This window comes from Euprymna scolopes, chromosome 1 (genome assembly GCF_053919585.1).
Source record: "Euprymna scolopes isolate OS-2025 chromosome 1, ASM5391958v1, whole genome shotgun sequence".
In the NCBI taxonomy this organism is placed as follows: Eukaryota; Metazoa; Mollusca; class Cephalopoda; order Sepiida; family Sepiolidae; genus Euprymna; species Euprymna scolopes.
This window is the reverse complement of record NC_136482.1, coordinates 149,239,626-149,261,136: the sequence shown is the minus strand read 5'-3', so window position 1 is coordinate 149,261,136 and position 21,511 is coordinate 149,239,626. Positions and strand designations below refer to the sequence as shown.

General features: G+C 31.2%; 1 long non-coding RNA gene across 1 annotated transcript; it reads left to right on the top strand.

The window, feature by feature from the left end:
* Nucleotides 1-717: 717 nt before the first annotated feature.
* Nucleotides 718-20,954, top strand: LOC145276668 (uncharacterized). Its single transcript, XR_013867977.1, has 2 exons — nt 718-854; nt 20,604-20,954. It is a non-coding gene; the product is annotated as an uncharacterized LOC145276668 (long non-coding RNA).
* Nucleotides 20,955-21,511: the final 557 nt, after the last annotated feature.

Here is a 21,511-nt window from a genome sequence, read left to right as displayed (position 1 = left end):
AAGAATTATAAAAATCATATTTAAGCGTACTTTACAACCGGGGTTTGCCGGACGTTCGTGATTGCTTAGATAAATACTTTTACAGTTTTAACAAAAAAGCTACAGTAATATCAGAGCGTTTTCATTTACACTGAACATCTACAGAATGACAACACCAATATATTACATGTGAATGAGTCCCCTGTGGAATTTCCTCAGGCTCTGCTAATAATAATAATAATAATAATAATAATAATAATAATAATAATAATAATAATAATAACCATAACAAAATAATAATAATAACAACAACAATAGTAATCATAATAATAACAACAATAATAATAACAATGATAATAACAACAATAACAATAATAATAACTAATAATAATAATAATAATAATTATAATAGCAATAATAATAATAATAATAATAGTAATAGTAGTAGTAGTAGTAGTAGTAGTAGTAGTAATAATAATAATAATAATAATAATAATAATAATAATAATAATAATAACTAGCAGGCTGCCTAGTCATAAAATATGCTTAACCGTTTATGACCTAAATTATGATGTAGATGAATCAAAAATATTTGTTGTTTATTTTAGTTAGTTTAAAGGGTAACGATACTATGATTTTAAGACTTTTTCACTACATCAATCTTTAATTATCAAGTTAAACTACCACTGAGAATTTTTGCATTTCATAAACTTACCTCGATTATTATCCATAGTGCTTAAAAAATGTGTGTTAACGACAACAAACGAAACCCTCCACTCTCTTAGACAGATGGCAGCAGACTGAATATAAGCAATTGACAGTTGTAAACTGGAGGTATCTGGCATCTACCTGGATTCTGAACTAATACGTACAAGGTAGGTTTGAATCAATTCCCACTTTATTTATTCTGTGATATTCAGTTATTTACGACTGAATGAATTGGTTCAAGCAGCTCATAAAGGGTTTAATAAAATATTTTAATTCATGCAGATTTTTATTTATTAAATCGAAGCCAATTTTTTATTGATTATTATAGAGTACACAGTATATAGTAATGACTTCCAAAGTCAAAAAATGATTAAGTGGCTCTTACCTAGAATTATAACCTACAATTTGAGCTATCGACAGAAGAGAAATGGTTAAAACATGCGCGGAATTATTTTATTGACTGATTACTCCTACCATATTCAACTGTTTTTATTTTACTTGACCCCTTACTAGCTATTTTTACTGGCTTAAAACCAAATCCAAATTGTTTTACAGGTCCGAATCCCCTATATATCAAGTTTCAAGTCTGTAAATCTAACATTGACGGAGAAGTTTAATTGAGACCGTTACACACGCACACAAACAAAGTCATTTATATATATATATATATATATATATATATATAGTAGCATGGATGCCCCGCGTTGCCCGGGTATTTGAAGGTATATGTTGAGCAAAAAAAAAAAAAAGCAGTCAGTTCTTTCAAAATTGACCCGTATTATTAAATGTTTTGGGCTCAAATCGAGTTATTAAGTTAGATTTATGTCCAAGGAACCTATATCTAAAATTTCAATTGTTTATACCAAAAATTGTCAGAGGAGTTTGGTAGAGTTCTCAAAGGTCAAATTGTTGAAGTTTGACCCCTTAACAGCCAAATTTCTGGGCGAAAACCGATCACATGGATTTTCCTAAATCTCAGTACCCTATATATCAAAGTTCGAGTCTGTAGATAAAAATTGACACAGTTATTGCGTAGGAATATGTACACACACGGACACGTTCACTTTTATAGATATACTAGCACGGATTCCCGGCGTTGTCCGGGTGTTTGGAGATGTGTGTTGAGACAAAAAATAACGTGGTAGTAGGAAGGCAGCTCGAGCCCGTACAGCGAAGGAGGAAGAGAACGGGAAAAACGTGATGTCTTTACTGTTACAACTACCGCCAAACCGGAAGTGACGTAGTTTTAAATTAAGTCTGGGCAATCGAAAAGAGGGGATTACTTACGAAAATATCGGCGAAAAAAGTGAACCCTCCCTGTAGAAACGAGCGTAGTTAAGAATGAAGAAATTAAGGTTTTTAGCCAATTTTTCGGTATTTGTCGTCTGAAGAGTCGAGCTTTAAAACGATACCGATCTTGTGAAAATCCGTCGCTTCTGTCGACAGTTTTAGGCACACATGCAAACATACATACAGAGATTTATATATCTGTAGCTTAAATGTTCAACCTAAGGCGATTAAAAAGCTTGCCCTATCTCTGGATACCCTTCATGTCAAATTTCAAATGTTTACACCAGAAATTGTCTGAGTAATTTGGTAGAGGCCGCAGAGGTCAAAGTGTAAAAACATTGACCTTCTGATTACCCCTTAACATTTATTGTTTTATGCTCAAATCAAGTTATTAAGTTAGAACCATGACCTATATCTAAAATTTCAAGTGTTTAGACACAAAATTGTCCGAGGAGATTGGTAGAGTTCTCCAAGGAAAAATAATTGGACTTTGACCCCTAAACAGCAAAATTTCTGGCCGAGCACCGATTACAGATATTTTCCCAAATTTCACTTCCCTGTATATAAAAATCGAGTCAAAAGACTGAAAATTAACACCGTTACTGCGTAGGGAAATATGCACCGACACACAGAAAGAGACTTTCACTTATCTATCTATCTATCTATCTATCTATATTCCTATGAATGTGTTTGTCTTTTGTGTGTAGTGATATATTAATAACCCTCTCTTCTTTTTATTTAAAAAGAAAATACAATTTTCTTATATTGCATTCACTAGAAAAAGATCTAGCTAATTTGCATAATATTTAAAACATTCATTTTAATTAATTCACTATTAGTTTTTTTCAGTTTTCTTATAGGGGTATCATCTTTAGTTACTACTAGCATTTCAGCCCGGCGTTGCCCGGGGGTGTTTGGATGTGTACGTTGAGTAAAAAAAAAAGTGGTTGTATGAAGGCAGGCTCAAACACGTACCGCGAAGGAGGAAATGAACGGGGAAAAAACTGACGTCTTTGCTGTTACGACCACCGCCAAACCGAAAGAGACGTAGGTTTAAATTTAGGCTAGACAATCGAAAGGGGAGGATTACTTTTAAAAATATCTACGAAAAAAGCGACCCCCCCCCTGTTTAAACGTGCCCAGTTTAATATGAAGATAATGATGTTTTTAGCCATTTTTTCCATATTTGTCGTCTGAAAGGTCTAATTCCAAAACGATACTGATCTAGTAAAAATTCGTGGTTTCTGTCGAAAATCTTAGGCAGACATGCAAACATACATACATACATTTATATATTGGTAACTAAAAATTTTCGACCCAAACCGATTAAAAAGATTGTGCTATGTGTGAATATTCTTTATGTAAAATTTCAAACGTTTAGACGAAAAATTGTCTGAGTAATTTAGTAGAGACCGCAGAGGTCAAATATTTTTTACTTTGACCCCTATTATGACAACTTTAGCATTTTTTTTATTTGGGGCTCAAATCAAGTTATTAAGTTATATCTATGTCCACGGAACCTATCTAAAATTTCAAGGGTTTAGACCCAAAATTGTCGGAGGAGTTTGGTAGAATTGTCAAAGGTCAAATCGTTGAACTTTGACCCCTTAACAGCCAATTTTCTGGCCGAAACCTATCAGAAAGATTTTCCCACATCTCCTTACACTGTATATCAAATTTCGAGTCTGTAGACTTAAATTGACAGAGTTATTGCGTAGGAAAATGTCCACAGACACGTTCACTTATATATATATATATATATATATATACATATATATATATATATATATATATATATATATATATATATATATATATATATATATATATATATATATTAGCATGGGTGTCCCGCGTTGGCCAGGTGTTTGGAGGTGTATCCTAAATAAAAAAATACCAAAAAAAAGGCCATTTTTTTTTAATTTGTCGCCCATTATGACCCCTAAAAATTTAATGTTTTGGGTTCAAGTCGAGTTAGTACGTTACATCCGTGTCCAAGGAACCTATATCTAAAATTTCAGGTGTTTAGACCCCAACTTGTCGGAGGAGTTTGGTAGAGTTCTTAAAGGTGAAATCGTTGAAATTTTACCCCTTAACAGCCAAATTTGTAGCCGAAACCGATCACATAGATTTTCCTAAGTTTCAGTACCCTGTATGTCAAATCTCGAGTCTGTAGACTAAAGATTGACAGAGTTATTGTGAAGGTAAGTGTACACAGAAACACAGACACACAGACACGTTCACTTTTATAGATGTACTAGCATGTGTGGCCGGCGTTGCTCGGGAGTTTGGAGGTGTATACTGAGCAAAAAATAAATAAAATAAAAAACGGTATTTTTTTTAAATGTGACCCCTATTACGACTCCTGGAAATGTTTTGTTTTGTGGGTTATTAAGTGAGATCCATGTCCTAGGAATCTATATCTAAAATTTCAAGTGTTTAGACCCTATAATTCTCTAATGAGTTTGGTAGAGTTCTCAAAGGTCAAATAGTTGAACTTTTACCCGTTATAAGCCAAACTCCTGGCCGAAAACCGATCACATAGATTTTTCCAAATCTCAGTACCCTGTAAATACAAATTTCGAGTCTGTAGACTTAAAATTGACAGAGTTATTGCGAAGGAAAGTGTACACAGACACACAGACACACAGACACGTTCACCTTTATATATATACTAGTATGGGTGCACGGCGTTGCCCGGATGTTTGGAGGTGTAGGCTGAGGAAAAAAAAGAAAAAAAAAGGTAATTTTTTTAAACTTTGACCCCTATTATCTTAAATTTCAAGTGTTTAGACCCAAAATTGTCGGGAGAGCTTGGTAAAGTTCTCAATAGTCAAATCGTTGAACTTTGACCCATTAACAGTCAAATTTTTGGCCGAAAACTGGTCACATAGATTTTCCCACATTTCAGTACCCCGTATATCAAATTTCGAGTCTGTAGACTGAAAATTAACGGAGTTATTGCGAAGGAAAATATACACAGACAGACAGACAGACAGACACGTTCACTTTTATATATATATATATATATATATATATATATATATATATATATACCAGAGTTTGGCAGGGCTTAAAAGCCACCTTCGTGCGTCCCATCACTGATTTGTTTTTGTGTTTCTGTATATCTTTTATTTTTCTTTGTGCTATATCAAGCAATGGCAATGTTCGAAAACAAATTTGCTTCCATCATATATATATATATATATATATATATATATATATATATATATACATATATACTAGCATGGGTGCCCGACGTTGCCCGGGTGTTTGGAGGTGTATGAGGAGAAAAAAAAAAACTGTCATTTTTTTGAACTTTTACCCCTATTATGACCCCTTAAGTTTATAGTTTTCGGCTCAAATTAAGTTATTAAGTTAGATCCATGTCCAAATAAGCCTATATTTAACATTTCAAGTGTTTAGACCCAAAATTGTTACGTTAGTAGAGTTCTCAAAGTTTAAATTGTTGAAATTTGACCCTTTAACAGCCAAATATCTGGCCTAAAACCGATCAAGTAGATTTTCCAAAATCTCAGCTCCCCTGTATATCAAATTTCGAGTCTGCAGACTGAAAATAAACAGAGTTATTGCGAAGGAAAATGTACACAGATACACAAACAGACAGACGGGCACACACAGAGTCGCGTTCACTTTATAGATATATATACATATACCAAACTACTCTGTCAATTTTCTGTCTACACAGTCAATATTTGAAATAAGGTGTACTGAGATTGCAGAATATCTTTTAAATCAGTTTTTGGTCAGAAATTTTGGTGTCTAGGGGTCAAAGTTCAACGATTTCACCTTTTAAAACTTCGCTAATTTTGGGTCTAAACACTTGAAATTTTAGATGTAGGTTACTTAGACATATACCAAACTTTTATAATTTGATTTCAGCTAAAAAAATTAAATGTTAAGGGATATAAATTGGGATCAAAGTTTAAACAAAAACGACTTCATAGGTCTCTACCAAATTACTCAGCCAATCTTTGGTCTAAACTTTTGAAATTTTACATAAAGTGTATTCAGACAGCACAAGTGTGTTGATCGGTTTTTGGTCGAAAATTTTGCTTCCAAGTGGTCTTTGCGGTCTCTAGCAAACTATTCTTTCAATTTTGGGTCTAATCATTTGAAATTTAACATAAAGGGTATTCAGACATGCAGCAACCTTTTTACTCAGTGCTTGGGGCGAAAATTCGGCTGCAAAGAGGTCAAAGTTGAGAGATTTGACCTTTTCAGACTATACCAAATCCGTCCGCCAATTTTGCGTTAAACACTTGGAATTTTCGATGAAGGTTACCTGGACAGGATTCAAACTTTTTTTTTATGCATATATACATATGCATAAGAAGTTATGAACACTACATAGAGCCAAAGCAAAGCCAGGCTGAACTAGTAGTAAAATGAAATATATCATTTAATAAGAAACCATAAACATAATTAATGAACATTCGTTTTTTAAAGGTATATAAAAATAAGTTAACGATCATTAATTTGCTCGCATATCTATGCCTGAAAATAGAAAGAAGTTCGTTTTAATCATTTTAAACTAGGAAACGTAGTTTTTAATACCAATGTCAGTGCGACAAAAAAATATCGCCTTCATAGAGATATACATAATATGTGTGTGGCATAATGATTAGTTCTAAACAAATCAAAGACAGCTTTATTTGTAGAGTTTTGTCACTTTCTGTAAGCATAAAATATGGAGGAAATGGTGACTGAAAGAAATTAGAAAAATAATAACAACACTAGCAGGACTCGTTGAAATTCAACGGTAGTTGAAAATTAAATATATATATATATATATATATATATATATATATATATATATATATATATATATATATATATATATATATATATCAGTAAGAAACATCATAATCAAATAATTACATTGAGGTTAGACTTAACTAAAGCACGAAGTTCTGGATATACAGATTCTAGTATCTCTGTTGATAATTGCATCAATTTGATGAGCTGCTCTGCTCTTATCTCGTAACATTATGATCATATGGCAGTGTGGTATACCTCTATTTCAATTTAATAACATAAAAATGTGTAAATAGAATTTCCAGTACATGTCTGTCTTTAATCTCTTTCAAAAGTTCAGCTAGATGTGCATGATGCACACGTGATATTAAGTCAGGTCGATTTTATGTAAGTTATGATGACCCTAAGTTGTTTACTATTTAAGAACATCGTGGATTACACATGTATGGAAAGGATAGGTTAATATTTTTCGTATTTACAGAAAACTGCTTTGCACTAATTGCTTTTTAATAATTTCAGCATGACATGTCAATAGGTAATTATTTTTCATTTGAAATGCGTAGGTTTATGGTCTAAATTGTCGGGAGAGCTTGGTAAAGTTCTCAATAGTCAAATCGTTGAACTTTGACCCATTAACAGTCAAATTTTTGGCCGAAAACTGGTCACATAGATTTTCCCACATTTCAGTACCCCATATATCAAATTTCGAGTCTGTAGACTGAAAATTAACGGAGTTATTGCGAAGGAAAATATACACAGACAGACAGACAGACACGTTCACTTTTATATATATATATATATATATATATATATATATATATATATATATATATATATATATATATATATATATATATACCAGAGTTTGGCAGGGCTCAAAAGCCACCTTCGTGCGTCCCATCACTGATTTGTTTTTGTGTTTCTGTATATCTTTTATTTTTCTTTGTGCTATATCAAGCAATGGCAATGTTCGAAAACAAATTTGCTTCCATCATATATATATATATATATATATATATATATATATACATATATACTAGCATGGGTGCCCGACGTTGCCCGGGTGTTTGGAGGTGTATGAGGAGAAAAAAAAACAAAAACTGTCATTTTTTTGAACTTTTACCCCTATTATGACCCCTTAAGTTTATAGTTTTCGGCTCAAATTAAGTTATTAAGTTAGATCCATGTCCAAATAAGCCTATATTTAACATTTCAAGTGTTTAGACCCAAAATTGTTACGTAAGTAGAGTTCTCAAAGTTTAAATTGTTGAAATTTGACCCTTTAACAGCCAAATATCTGGCCTAAAACCGATCAAGTAGATTTTCCAAAATCTCAGCTCCCCTGTATATCAAATTTCGAGTCTGCAGACTGAAAATAAACAGAGTTATTGCGAAGGAAAATGTACACAGATACACAAACAGACAGACGGGCACACACAGAGTCACGTTCACTTTATAGATATATATACATATACCAAACTACTCTGTCAATTTTCTGTCTACACAGTCAATATTTGAAATAAGGTGTACTGAGATTGCAGAATATCTTTTAAATCAGTTTTTGGTCAGAAATTTTGGTGTCTAGGGGTCAAAGTTCAACGATTTCACCTTTTAAAACTTCGCTAATTTTGGGTCTAAACACTTGAAATTTTAGATGTAGGTTACTTAGACATATACCAAACTTTTATAATTTGATTTCAGCTAAAAAAATTAAATGTTAAGGGATATAAATTGGGATCAAAGTTTAAACAAAAACGACTTCATAGGTCTCTACCAAATTACTCAGCCAATCTTTGGTCTAAACTTTTGAAATTTTACATAAAGTGTATTCAGACAGCACAAGTGTGTTGATCGGTTTTTGGTCGAAAATTTTGCTTCCAAGTGGTCTTGGCGGTCTCTAGCAAACTATTCTTCCAATTTTGGGTCTAAACATTTGAAATTTAACATAAAGGGTATTCAGACATGCAGCAACCTTTTTACTCAGTGCTTGGGGCGAAATTCGGCTGCAAAGAGGTCAAAGTTGAGAGATTTGACCTTTTCAGACTATACCAAATCCGTCCGCCAATTTTGCGTTAAACACTTTAAATTTTCGATGAAGGTTACCTGGACAGGATTCAAACTTTTTTTTTATGCATATATACATATGCATAAGAAGTTATGAACACTACATAGAGCCAAAGCAAAGCCAGGCTGAACTAGTAGTAAAATGAAATATATCATTTAATAAGAAACCATAAACATAATTAATGAACATTCGTTTTTTAAAGGTATATAAAAATAAGTTAATTTGCTCGCATATCTATGACTGAAAATAGAAAGAAGTTCGTTTTAATCATTTTAAACTAGGAAACGTAGTTTTTAATACCAATGTCAGTGCGACAAAAAAATATCGCCTTCATAGGGATATACATAATATGTGTGTGGCATAATGATTAGTTCTAAACAAATCAAAGACAGCTTTATTTGTAGAGTTTTGTCACTTTCTGTAAGCATAAAATATGGAGGAAATGGTGACTGAAAGAAATTAGAAAAATAATAACAACACTAGCAGGACTCGTTGAAATTCAACGGTAGTTGAAAATTAAATATATATATATATATATATATATATATATATATATATATATATATATATATATATATATATATCAGTAAGAAACATCATAATCAAATAATTACATTGAGGTTGGACTTAACTAAAGCACGAAGTTCTGGATTTACAGATTCTAGTATCTCTGTTGACAATTGCATCAATTTGATGAGCTGTTCTGCTCTTATCTCGTAACATTATGATCATATGGCAGTGTGGTAGACCTCTATTTCATTTTGATAACATAAAAATGTGTAAATAGAATTCCCAGTACATGTCTGTCTTTAATCTCTTTCAAAAGTTCAGCTAGATGTGCATGATGCACACGTGATATTAAGTCAGGTCGATTTTATGTAAGTTATGATGACCCTAAGTTGTTTACTATTTAAGAACATCGTGGATTACACATGTATGGAAAGGATAGGTTAATATTTTTCGTATTTACAGAAAACTGCTTTGCACTAATTGCTTTTTTATAATTTTAGCATGACATGTCAATAGGTAATTATTTTTCATTTGAAATGCGTAGGTTTATGGTCTATAATCAATAAAACTATCCTCTGATTTTACTTATTTTGACATAACTCTTTACTAGGTAATGATGTTTTCACCTGAAATGCGTTGGAATTTTTACTAATTTCAACATGTCATATAACTAGGTAATAATGTTTTCACCTAAAATGCGTGTGAATTTTTACTAATTTCAACATGTCATATAACTAGGTAATAATGTTTTCACCTGAAATGCGTGTGAATTTTTATTAATTTCAACATGACATATAACTAGGTAATAATGTTTTCACCTGAAATGCGTGTGAATTTTTACTAATTTCAGCATGTCATATAAGTAGGTAATAAGTTTTTCACCTGAAATGCGCGTGAATTTTTACTAATTTCAACATGACATATAACTAGGTCATAATGTTTTCACCTGAAATGCGTTGCAATTTTTACTAGTTTCAACATGCCATATAACTAGGTAATAATTTTTTCACCTGAAATGCGTGTGAATTTTTAGCAATTTCAACATGTCATACAAGTAGGTAATAATGTTTTTTTTTTTAATCTTTTACTAATTTCAACATGTCTTGTAAGTAGGTAATAATGTTTTCACCCGAAATGCGTAGGTTTAAAAGATCCATAATCAATAAAAACATCCCATGATTTACTTATTTTGACATAACTTCTTAGTTGGTAGTAATGTTTTCACCTGAAATGCGTTGGAACTTTTACTAATTTCAACATGTCATGTAAGTAGGTTAGAATGTTTTCACCTGAAATGTAGATTTAAAATATCCCTAATTAACAAAAGCACTATATTTTTTACTTATTTCGACATTACACTTAAGTAGGTAATAATGTTTTCACCTGAAATGCGTAGGTTTAAATGATCTTTATACAACAATAGAACTATATAATTGTCAATATTTGGACATGCCAATTTAGTAAGTAATAATGGTTTCACCTAAATTGTGAAGGTTTAAAAGATCTTTAATCAACAAAAGCACCCTATGATTGTAAATATTTCGACACGAAACCTTCATCAGTTTTCACCTGAAATGCGTAAGAATTTTACTAATTTAAACATGACATGTAATAATTTATATCAGGTTGAAATAAGTAAAAGATAAAAAAATAATATTGGCAGTAAATATTTATTACGAGTTCGTTATTAAGGTCACACAATAAACTGCGGGCGTTTAGGAAACTGACCCCCACTTCTAAATTCCACAATTTACACTGTTTTTTTTGTTTTTTTTTTCACGTTAATCTCATCGAGTCGCAACAGTTTTCTCGGTGATGGTCCCAAAGTACGTGCTTAGTTTAGTAGAACGTTATAATTGAAAACCTATCCCCAAGGATAAAATTCATTTTTTTTTCATTTCTTTTTTTTTTTAATCTGAAATTTTACTTTGTAATCGATGAGATTAACATGAAAAACGAAAAAAAGAAACTTGTGGAATTTAGAGGTGGGGTCAATTTTCTAAACGTCCGATAATAAACAAATAATAATTTAAAAAAAAATATATATCTTTTTATTTATCAAACAGGAGGTTAGGTGTGAAAATACTCTTGATTCCTCTATAAATTTTAATTTCCTAATCACCGTTATGCTACTATGCCAACAAACGATACTGGTGTTTAACTCTGTCTTTGTTGGGAGGTAAAATACAAAGGACAAATATATAAACAATGATATCGGTATTTCAGAAGTTAACAGTTTTAAATAAGCAGAACGTACCGCCTTTTCTTTAAGAATAAACACGTTTGATTTATTTTTAATTGAAAACAATATAAAAAGAGCATTTTTATAATTTTAAACGGTAAACTTTTACTCGTTCTCTATCATAACATTTTCCTTTAAAATGATGACTTCAAAGGCTTTCTGGAATGCTGAAAACAAATATCGCATTTAAAGTTTCCACAATTCATTTACTAGATATTAAGCAATATGATTTAGGTAAAAGTGGTGGTCATGGTCGTATTTAACAAATATGCGCGCTTGCACGTACAACTATCGCCAGCACTTTACACATAAGGATTATTTTGCTTAATATCCGGAACGCTACTACGTTTAAATGCGATATTCGTTTTCAGCATATCCAAAAACCTATAAAAGTCGTTTTTTTTGTAAAGTTATGGTTGAAACCAAGTAAAATTTAACAATAAACTTTTTAAATTTTAAACAATATAAACACTTTTTTAAACAACTATCGTTTACTTATATGGGGAAAAGATTTCTCCCTTTTCTCTTCTTCGCCATATAAATTCCACCACATTTTTCCTCCGTAGTTTTTCTTTTATTTCGTTTTTTGTTTTTTGTTTTTTGTTTTGTTTTTTGGCGGGACAATGTGACCATGAACCTTCCATGGTTTGCGTGTTTATCGAGAGCCCAATCGAGTCAATAATATCGTCTGGTGTATATTTTTCATAATCGAAGTGGACCAGATGCTTATACACTGGCCATCCATCCGATATAATTGGCTCTAAGAAAATACAAACTAAAAAGAGAAAAAACGTGTATAATTAAATTTTGATTTAAATCGTTTATAAAAACGTTTTTTTTTAAATGACTCGTGTGCCACCACCGAGGATCGAAATCAAATCGAATAGCGGTTCGTATTCGACATTAATGTTTCACGCAAAATCATAGCATGATAATTGACTATTGCATTTTTTACATAATTGTCTGCATTATATAAATTAATTTCATAAAATCAATAAAATGTTCACATAGACTACAATGTAATTACTAAGTAAATGTGTGGAGGCGTGTGAGCTCCCTTACGGTAAACCGCAATTGATTCCGTCATAAGCAATCAATCAAGCTGATTGACGAATAGAGGATGAGATGGATTTCGATATGTGGAACATTCCTTGATCCTCATCCAATCCCTGAAAACTTTAGGCCTCTCTCTCTCTCTCTCTCTCTCTCTCTCTATATATATATATATATATATATATATATATATATATACACATACATACATATACATATTGATACATACATATATATACATATATATACATACATATATACATATATATATACATATACATATATATATACATACATATACATATATATACATACATATATATACATATATACATACATATACATATATATACATACATATACATATATATACATACATATATATACATATATACATGCATATATATACATACATATATATATACATATATATACAGAAATATATATACATATATATACATACATATATATATACATATATATACACATATATATATATACAGACATATATATACACATATATATATACATATATATACACATATATACATATATATACACATATATATACATATATACATATATATATACATATATATATATACATATATATACGTATGTATACACACATACACATATACATGCATATATTAATATACACACATATACATACATATATATAGCACATATATATATACATATGCATATATATACATATATACGCACACATATATACATACATATATATACATATATATATATATTTAAACACATATATACATAAATAAATGTATGTATACATATGCATATATACGTATGTATATATATACATATATATATACATATATATGCATATGTATATATACATTTATTTATATATATACATATATATATATAAATAAATGTATATATACATATGCATATATACGTATGTATATATATATATATATACATATATATATATACATATATATGCATATGTATATATACATTTATTTATATGTATATACATATATATGTAAATAAATGTATATATACATATGCATATATACGTATGTGTATATATACATGTATATACATATATATATAAATAAATGTATATATACATATACATATATACGTATGTATATATATGTATATATATATATACATACATATATATATATATATATATATATATATATATATATACGTCGCCTGATCATAAAATACACATAAAGATGATAGTTTTGAGCATACATATTTCGTATTTTTAGCAGAAGCAAATTAAAATGTAATTGAAACAATTATATTCTGCTTAATTTACATTTCCGAAGATTTTTATGGTTCTAAAATTATCTTTATAACATTCTATCTTATGGTGAAATGCATCATATTTTAAAACATGTGTTATTTCTGGATTTTCTTTTTTCTGAGAGCTCAGTGTTTAACACAAATTCATAAAGATGCTAAATCTATCTCGACATATGCAAATAAAAAAACTTTTACAATCTCTTTAACAAATACAGCAATCAAAAATTTTTTTTTTAAATAAATCGTCTCTGCAACAAATAACAGATTATATAGAGTTAAAGTATTTGCGGTGCATGGATTGCTGAGGTCAGTTTCAATAAAAAAAAGACATAATATCCTTTCATTATAAAAGCACTACAATGTATGCTTCGCTGCTACTGCTGAAAGTGATCCGCGCTATTTTTTAAATCACATTTCCACGTTTAATTAAAGTTTTATATGTTTTTTATTCAATTGTAAGGTTAAATTACAGAATAGGTACAAAACATCCTGCCCTCTCCATGTTTAGAACGGCTTTTTAAATAATAACGTTATTATTTCAGCACGAATCACTCTCTGCATTAGTACCTATGCTTCTTTATGGCTGTAAACGTCTTATTTCAGTTTCGTCATTTGACCAGATTATTTGGATGTCCTTTTAAAATATTATGTAAAAAGGTATCGTTTTTATTGATAATATGCTTTGCAGTATTTAAAACCTTTACCTGTGTATAATAACCATTTCAATATATATATTAAATACTATTAGTTTTATTTCTGCATTGGCAAATATGTTGTTGATGAAACATTCCAAAATTATATGCATTTATAGATGAACATTTGTCGTTTCGTAATATCTTCCATAATAGTTAGGAAAGTTGTTTACGTGTTTACATCTCATGTATTATCTACACCTCAATATATGTGGTACTTTCCTGTCTTTAGATTGAATTGTAACATTTTTAAGAAAGTACGAAGAATAAAACATCGCTGATACATTATTTGACTGATTAGTATTTTTAGTTTACTTTCTTAATCATATTACTTCATTAGACACGAGTTTTACAACAACAAAAAAAAAAGAAAAGAAATCGAAAATATATTTATGGAACGTCGATTCGACGCGCAGTATCAAGTCATAAACAGATGCAAAACAGAGACTGAAGACAATAAAGTTCTTCGCGGAATTTTTAATTTCGATTTATAATCATGTATACTCAAATAAGGATTCCTGAAAATACCTTTACTTTATATATCATTCTAAAGAGCGTTTTACACTCTATGCAACCGTTTAAATTACAATCGTTTTAAAACAATTATTTTTTTTGTTAGAAATTTGAATAGAAAATTAAAAAAAAAGATCAATTTGCGCAATTTTTTATTTCATTTCAGACTAGTCCGTAAAGCTGCTGAAACAACTCACGATATCCAGGAAGCGTTTGGCCCAGGAACCACTATTGAACACACTGTCATATAGTGTTTTAAGAAGTTTTGTAACGGTTACGTGAGTCTTTAAGATGATGGGCGTAGTGGTCGGCCATGGGATGTTGACAATGATCAGTTAAGAGCTGCTGTCGAAGTCAATCTACGCACAACTGGTCTAGAATAGCATTTTAATTTGACGTAGCATATATGACGATTTCCAACCATTTGAGAGAGATTAGAAAGAAAAAAAATGGTTGGTTTACGAATGGACAAAACCGTTTCATTTGAGAAGTACTGTCACCAACTTGATGAAATGCATTAGGAACTTCGACAACAACACCCTGAATTAGTCAATAGAAAAAGCTCAATCCTTACCGACAATGCCCGACTGCATGTTGCTAAACCGAACCTGCAAAAGTTGAACGAATTGGGCTACGAAAGTCTGTCTCATCGGTCATACACTCCAAAACAAAAGAAATACAGAATAGCTAACCTGCGAATTCAGACATATCCGGAAGTCAAAGCTAGAAGCGCGGGTATGCTCGGATAGTGTCATTTATAGTCTTTATCATGAGTTTTATATGTAAATTTTAACCATTGAGTTAGATGTATAAATTGAATGATCTTAGTGGTTCGGCTGTTTTGGTTTCTTTTCTTGACTCAGACAGTTCCGTTGTGCGATTTGGAGGAAGGGATTTCTAATTTGCGATTATATGCTCACCTTTTGTTTTTGTTTCAAGCACATTATGTCTCTTCTAATTATGTTGAAAAGTAAAATAAAAGGGAATTAAGAATTTACCGGGACCGATTATATGTCCCAACGCTGTCCAGGATAAATACTCTAAAATAGCCGTATGACATTTAGTAACTGATAAATATTAACTCCTTATAAATTATAGCTGTTTGTCTCATTTGGATTAGTAATCCTTATCTTTATTAATTATTGTTGTGGGGTACAAATTCCACCTATTTAAGAACTAAGTGGAATCAACCAGTCGTATTAAAACCACTGGTTTCATAGACTAAATTAATACATTCATACCATGTTCAGCCGCATGCTACGCACACTTTCCTCTCATACAATTTAGTGGCTCCTGCATTGTTTATGATAAATACATATTATATTTATACACTTTACACTACTTGTGGTTTCCTTCATTTGTTACACCTAGCACGGGTCTACAGCAATTACTTATTTTGTTGTATATTGGTTGAAATTGGAATGGAGATGATATATTAAAACGTGTCATGTATTATCTAGTGGATGTAAGATATTGTTCTTTTAACAGATAATAAACGTATAAATCGTATGTATGTTGTTAGTCAGGGGACATGATATTGACGTGTAAACTGAATCACTTATCGCACGGGATATTTTTACAATTCATATGTAAGAATAATAATATATGCTTCATCCCTTTTGCTTTCTTGAATATTTCTTCTGTATCTTCTCGCTTCTCCCTGACAACCATGAAGCGATCAGCACCATATAATTGAGACAACTGTTCTTCTTTGTGAAAACCATAAAACAACTCTTTATATTTTTATAATATAAATTTATTAAAGTTGTCTCAGTTGGTTTTCACAGGATCTGAATTTTCTACATTTTCTGTTCATACAGCTCGCTCCCACCTCTCTGTCCACCATTGTCTACGTCTGGCTGCACTGGTGGACAATCTTCAACTCTCTCAATCTCTCTAAAACTAACTACATCACGTGTTCTCTTACGTCACTTAATTACGTGTCTCATACCAATCTAATCCACCTAGTTATTTGTTTAATCAGATCCAAAAGAATGTTTATATCTATTTTCTATTTTCGCATGCCTTTTGCGATTTAACACGTCAATCATTTCTTCCTCAATTTAATTGTTTATTATTCTAATAATAATAACTGATCCAGCGCGCATCCGTCGCTCAAATCAATTAATAAGAATACAATAATAATAATAATAATAATAATAATAATAATAATGTTTTGACCATTGCTCCCGCTTACCACAGTAAACAGTTACTACGCTATGATCACAGCCTAAAGGGTCATAGAATTACAGTTTTATATACTTTAAATATGGAAATTAAAAAAAAACTATCTGCTAACTTGTTACTGCTTTCATTGTCTCCTAATAAGTTTTTAGTAATTCATAAAATTAAGATGTTTACATGCTGAAATATATTTTAAAACAAAACGCATACTCAAAAACAATTTGCTATTTTTAAACGTATTTCGGTTAATATTAATACATTTTACTTTATTCAACCCCAATAATGTTTAATTCGTTTTCTTAATTGTTTCATCGTAAATTCGCATAATTGCCGCCAATAACTACTCATTTTCTGTTTTATGTTTTATGTTAAAAACACTCACTATTATTTTCTGTATTTTGTAAAGATATAGTAATCTGGACACATGTGTAAATGTATTAAGTGGATACATGTGCGTTTATATGCCAACCTAAAACTTGAAACATACTAAACAAACCACAAGAAAGTTAGTATTGGTTCAGCTGGCTTGTATCGGATGAATATCTAAAATTGAGAAAAATGTGTTTACTAATTTAATATAAAATCTTACTAAGTATTTCTGTTCGAATTTTACTGGAAATGAAAGAGAAAAACTCGATAAGGTCGGACTTTGAATTGCTTGTACATTTTCGTTGCATGGGTCCAGTAATTGTAATTAATATAACGCTTTTGTGAGTAGTACGCGTTTATCAGTTCAATATGCTTAAAAAAGCAGATTATTTAAAGGATGTTCTGCCTGAGGTAAAAACATCACTATTTTCTTATGCTATTTTACATGAGAAATTCTACTTGGCGTTGCCAAAAATCATGATAGTAATGATACAGTATCATATCTAAGTTGTATATAATTATTAAAAAGAACTAAATGTCATACATAGCACAAGTCTGTTTAAACACAATGTCTCACAGGAACAGCATATTTTTATTATTATGTTATATACTAAAAGTAGATTATACAACCTAGGAGAAATTAGAGCAATAAAATCGTATAATATCTCGTATGTTGTATGGATGAGTCTATCTAAAATACACAATATCGTGGATAGAGAAAGTATGTTTAAAGACCGCGTTTCCTGAAAAGTAACCATGTATTGTTTCACTTAGTGAATAAATATCGTACTACAACATGCAAGTCCAACAAGTTTTTAACCGCGTCTTTTCTAGTAATAATTATAAAATATTATTATAACGAATGTAAGTGTCTGGTAATATACGCAAAACGTACATCAGATAGTGGATAGTTGTTAGAATATATTGATTCATCAGCGTCGTGTGCGTTTGCAGAACTGTAATGTTTTTTCGAGGAGGGAGTAAATGTTTCTTTGTGATCATATATAGAGATTACACACATACATATATACATATATATGTGTGTGTGTGTGTGTTTGTGTGTGTATGTGAGTGGGGGGTGTGGGTGGATGTGTGTGTGGGTGGGTGTGTAAGTGGGTGTTTGAATCCTGTACTAATATGTAAACGCATACAGGTATTTAACTTTATATCCACACACATACATGTTGTCTGGAACGCAAGAATTATATTTCCAATGAGAGTATTTCTATTTTTATACGTTTTAATACTTAAATTTTATTAAAGTTTGGCACTGGAAATGTGTTACGATTTCTACTAAGCAATAAGCATGGCCTACATTATAGTGTGCACCTTGTGTTCTATTTGCGCCTTCCAAATACTTGTACAATTGTTGCACTTCATCCTACATAAATGTCTTAGTATATAATATTAGACATATTTATGTATATATATAGTATCTCTGCGAGTCAACACCGTACGACATAAAATACTTTTCTTAGTATTTTTTTTTTGTACAGGCATTTAAAATTGTCGTACTTTTAAAGATTCTGTATGTTCTCGTTGTACATCTTAAGAGATGACTGACCAATCTTTTAATTTCTGGTTTAAATGAACTGCTACAGCAGAAATGTGAATACACAATACGCCTGATTTTCATAGCTAGTGGATTTCAAAAATCCAATCTGGACGTGAGCATACTTATAAAATACGATGTTCAAAAGAATTATGTTTTAAACTTGGGAAAAAGCCGTAAAAACGTATGAAATGCGTCAGCCTTCTTTTAGACAATCTTGCATGAATCGACCATGAATTTGGAGTGGCATATGAGATTCAAAGTGTCCGTAAGGGAGGACGATATGTGTGGGAGAGGTTAGGAAGACAGGCCACCAGAGTCGATTGGTCAAATAAAGAATTCCATTGATATATACCGTCGTATCTTTATAAAGGCAGTAAATACACAGTTTTATGTCAGTATGGGAACCGTGCACACAATTAATCGCGGGGAAGTGAAGAAGCGGAAGATTTGCGCGAAGTTTGTCCAAAGGGTGCTCAAAAAAGATCAGAAGGAAAGACGTTTTTATAAGAGCAGGGAAATGGTCGAGCTGATCAATTCAGATCCGCACCATCTCTATTGTTCAGAACTTGCTGTCTGTTACTTTGAATTTTCCCTAAGCGCAAAGAAAACCTATAAGGCTGTCGATATGAGACAACTGAGATGAAAGTATTTGTGACGAGGGTCGTAGACACGCTCACACGAAATTATGCCTATGATGTCGCATTGCATTCGGAGGAGATAACATTGAATGGGGATTATAGTTTCGTGTGTATACTATCAATAAAAGTGCTTAGAACGAAAACAGTCTGGAAACATTGAAGACACCACATAATTAATCATTAGTTAATATTTCTAAGTTCCATATTTTTTTTAAATTTTATTATTTAAACGCTTGCATATTTGCTAGTTATTTTAAACTTTAAAATAAACTAATTAATAGTAATTGTCTGTATTTTTGAGGTGAGGTGTTTTCATTGATTGAGATTGTCGGACTGACTTCCTCATCTTGGTTGTTATCGTCACAACGTTTCGGCCGTTTTGCCCTCCGGCCTTCATAACATTCAAAACAGAGAATCAGCAACTATGTCCCAGAGCCTAGCTGGAGTCCGAACACGGTACCCCCGTAATAATAATAAAGGGTTGGGTTCGAGACTCCTAACAAACGGTTCCCCCAGTTCGATACAAAACACCTTATGAAGGCCGGAGGGCAAAACGGCCGAAACGTTGTGACGATAACAACCAAGATGAGGAAGTCAGTCCGACAATCTCAATCAAACTAATTAATTATTTTGCAACGTCAATTCATTTTGGTTTCACAGAACATTGTTTTAAATATTGTGTATTATGATATGCCGATGTATAACCTGTCTTTCACTTTTTTCTTTATTCTAGATGGCTGTAAATGATATAGTTACAAATCTTGCCGTGATGGCGACAAAAAAGAAAAGTCATATCTGTAGTGATACACATCTTTGTTAGCCTACAAATGGAGAGGAAAAGAACTTGCGGTGGTGGTAGTGCAAGGAAAATGGATCCCCATTGCCGGAAATATCGACGGGGCAATTTTAAGAAAATAAAACGTTAAACGAAATAATGTTTTAAAGCGTATAAAAGTAAATAGAATAAATTATGTTTGAAATCCATTTAGTCGCAGAGTTTATTTGATGCAGTATGGTTAAAATAAATTAAAACAGATTTGTGAAATACATTGTGCACAATAAAATAGGGTTGTATTTTATAAGAGTTTTTCGAAGTTTCTTTAAAATTATTTTCTTACCTATTTTCTTTTAAATATGATATCTGTAACCTTTAATGTAAGCGTTATCTTATGACTAGAGCTGTGACAACAGTATATTCTTTTCGTTGTTTTGACTCTCCGTATATATTTGTTAATATCTTATATGCTTTTTTTTTATATATACTGATGTGGTTGTCAGTTGATTGACTGTGTCTTACTCTGTCGGATATATACTGAGGAGTCAAAAGAATATAAAACGTATATTCTCTTGTCACAGCCCTAATAATATCTTGTACGAATTCTGACACACAATTCTGAGCACACTTTCCTCAATCAATTCAGCGTATACAATTCTAAATTGTTGTTGCGAACGATTTCTTCTCGTCGCTGTCTTAGTTATTTCAAACACGATACATAAAGAATGACAAAACGGTTCCGCGATAATTGCATTTTGGAATAATTTTGGAATAAGTTGATCGGGAGAAAATCAACGAAAATTTCGATATTTTGTTATTTTGTAAACATAAATTTCGTATCTAAAACAACATCACTGATTAAATGT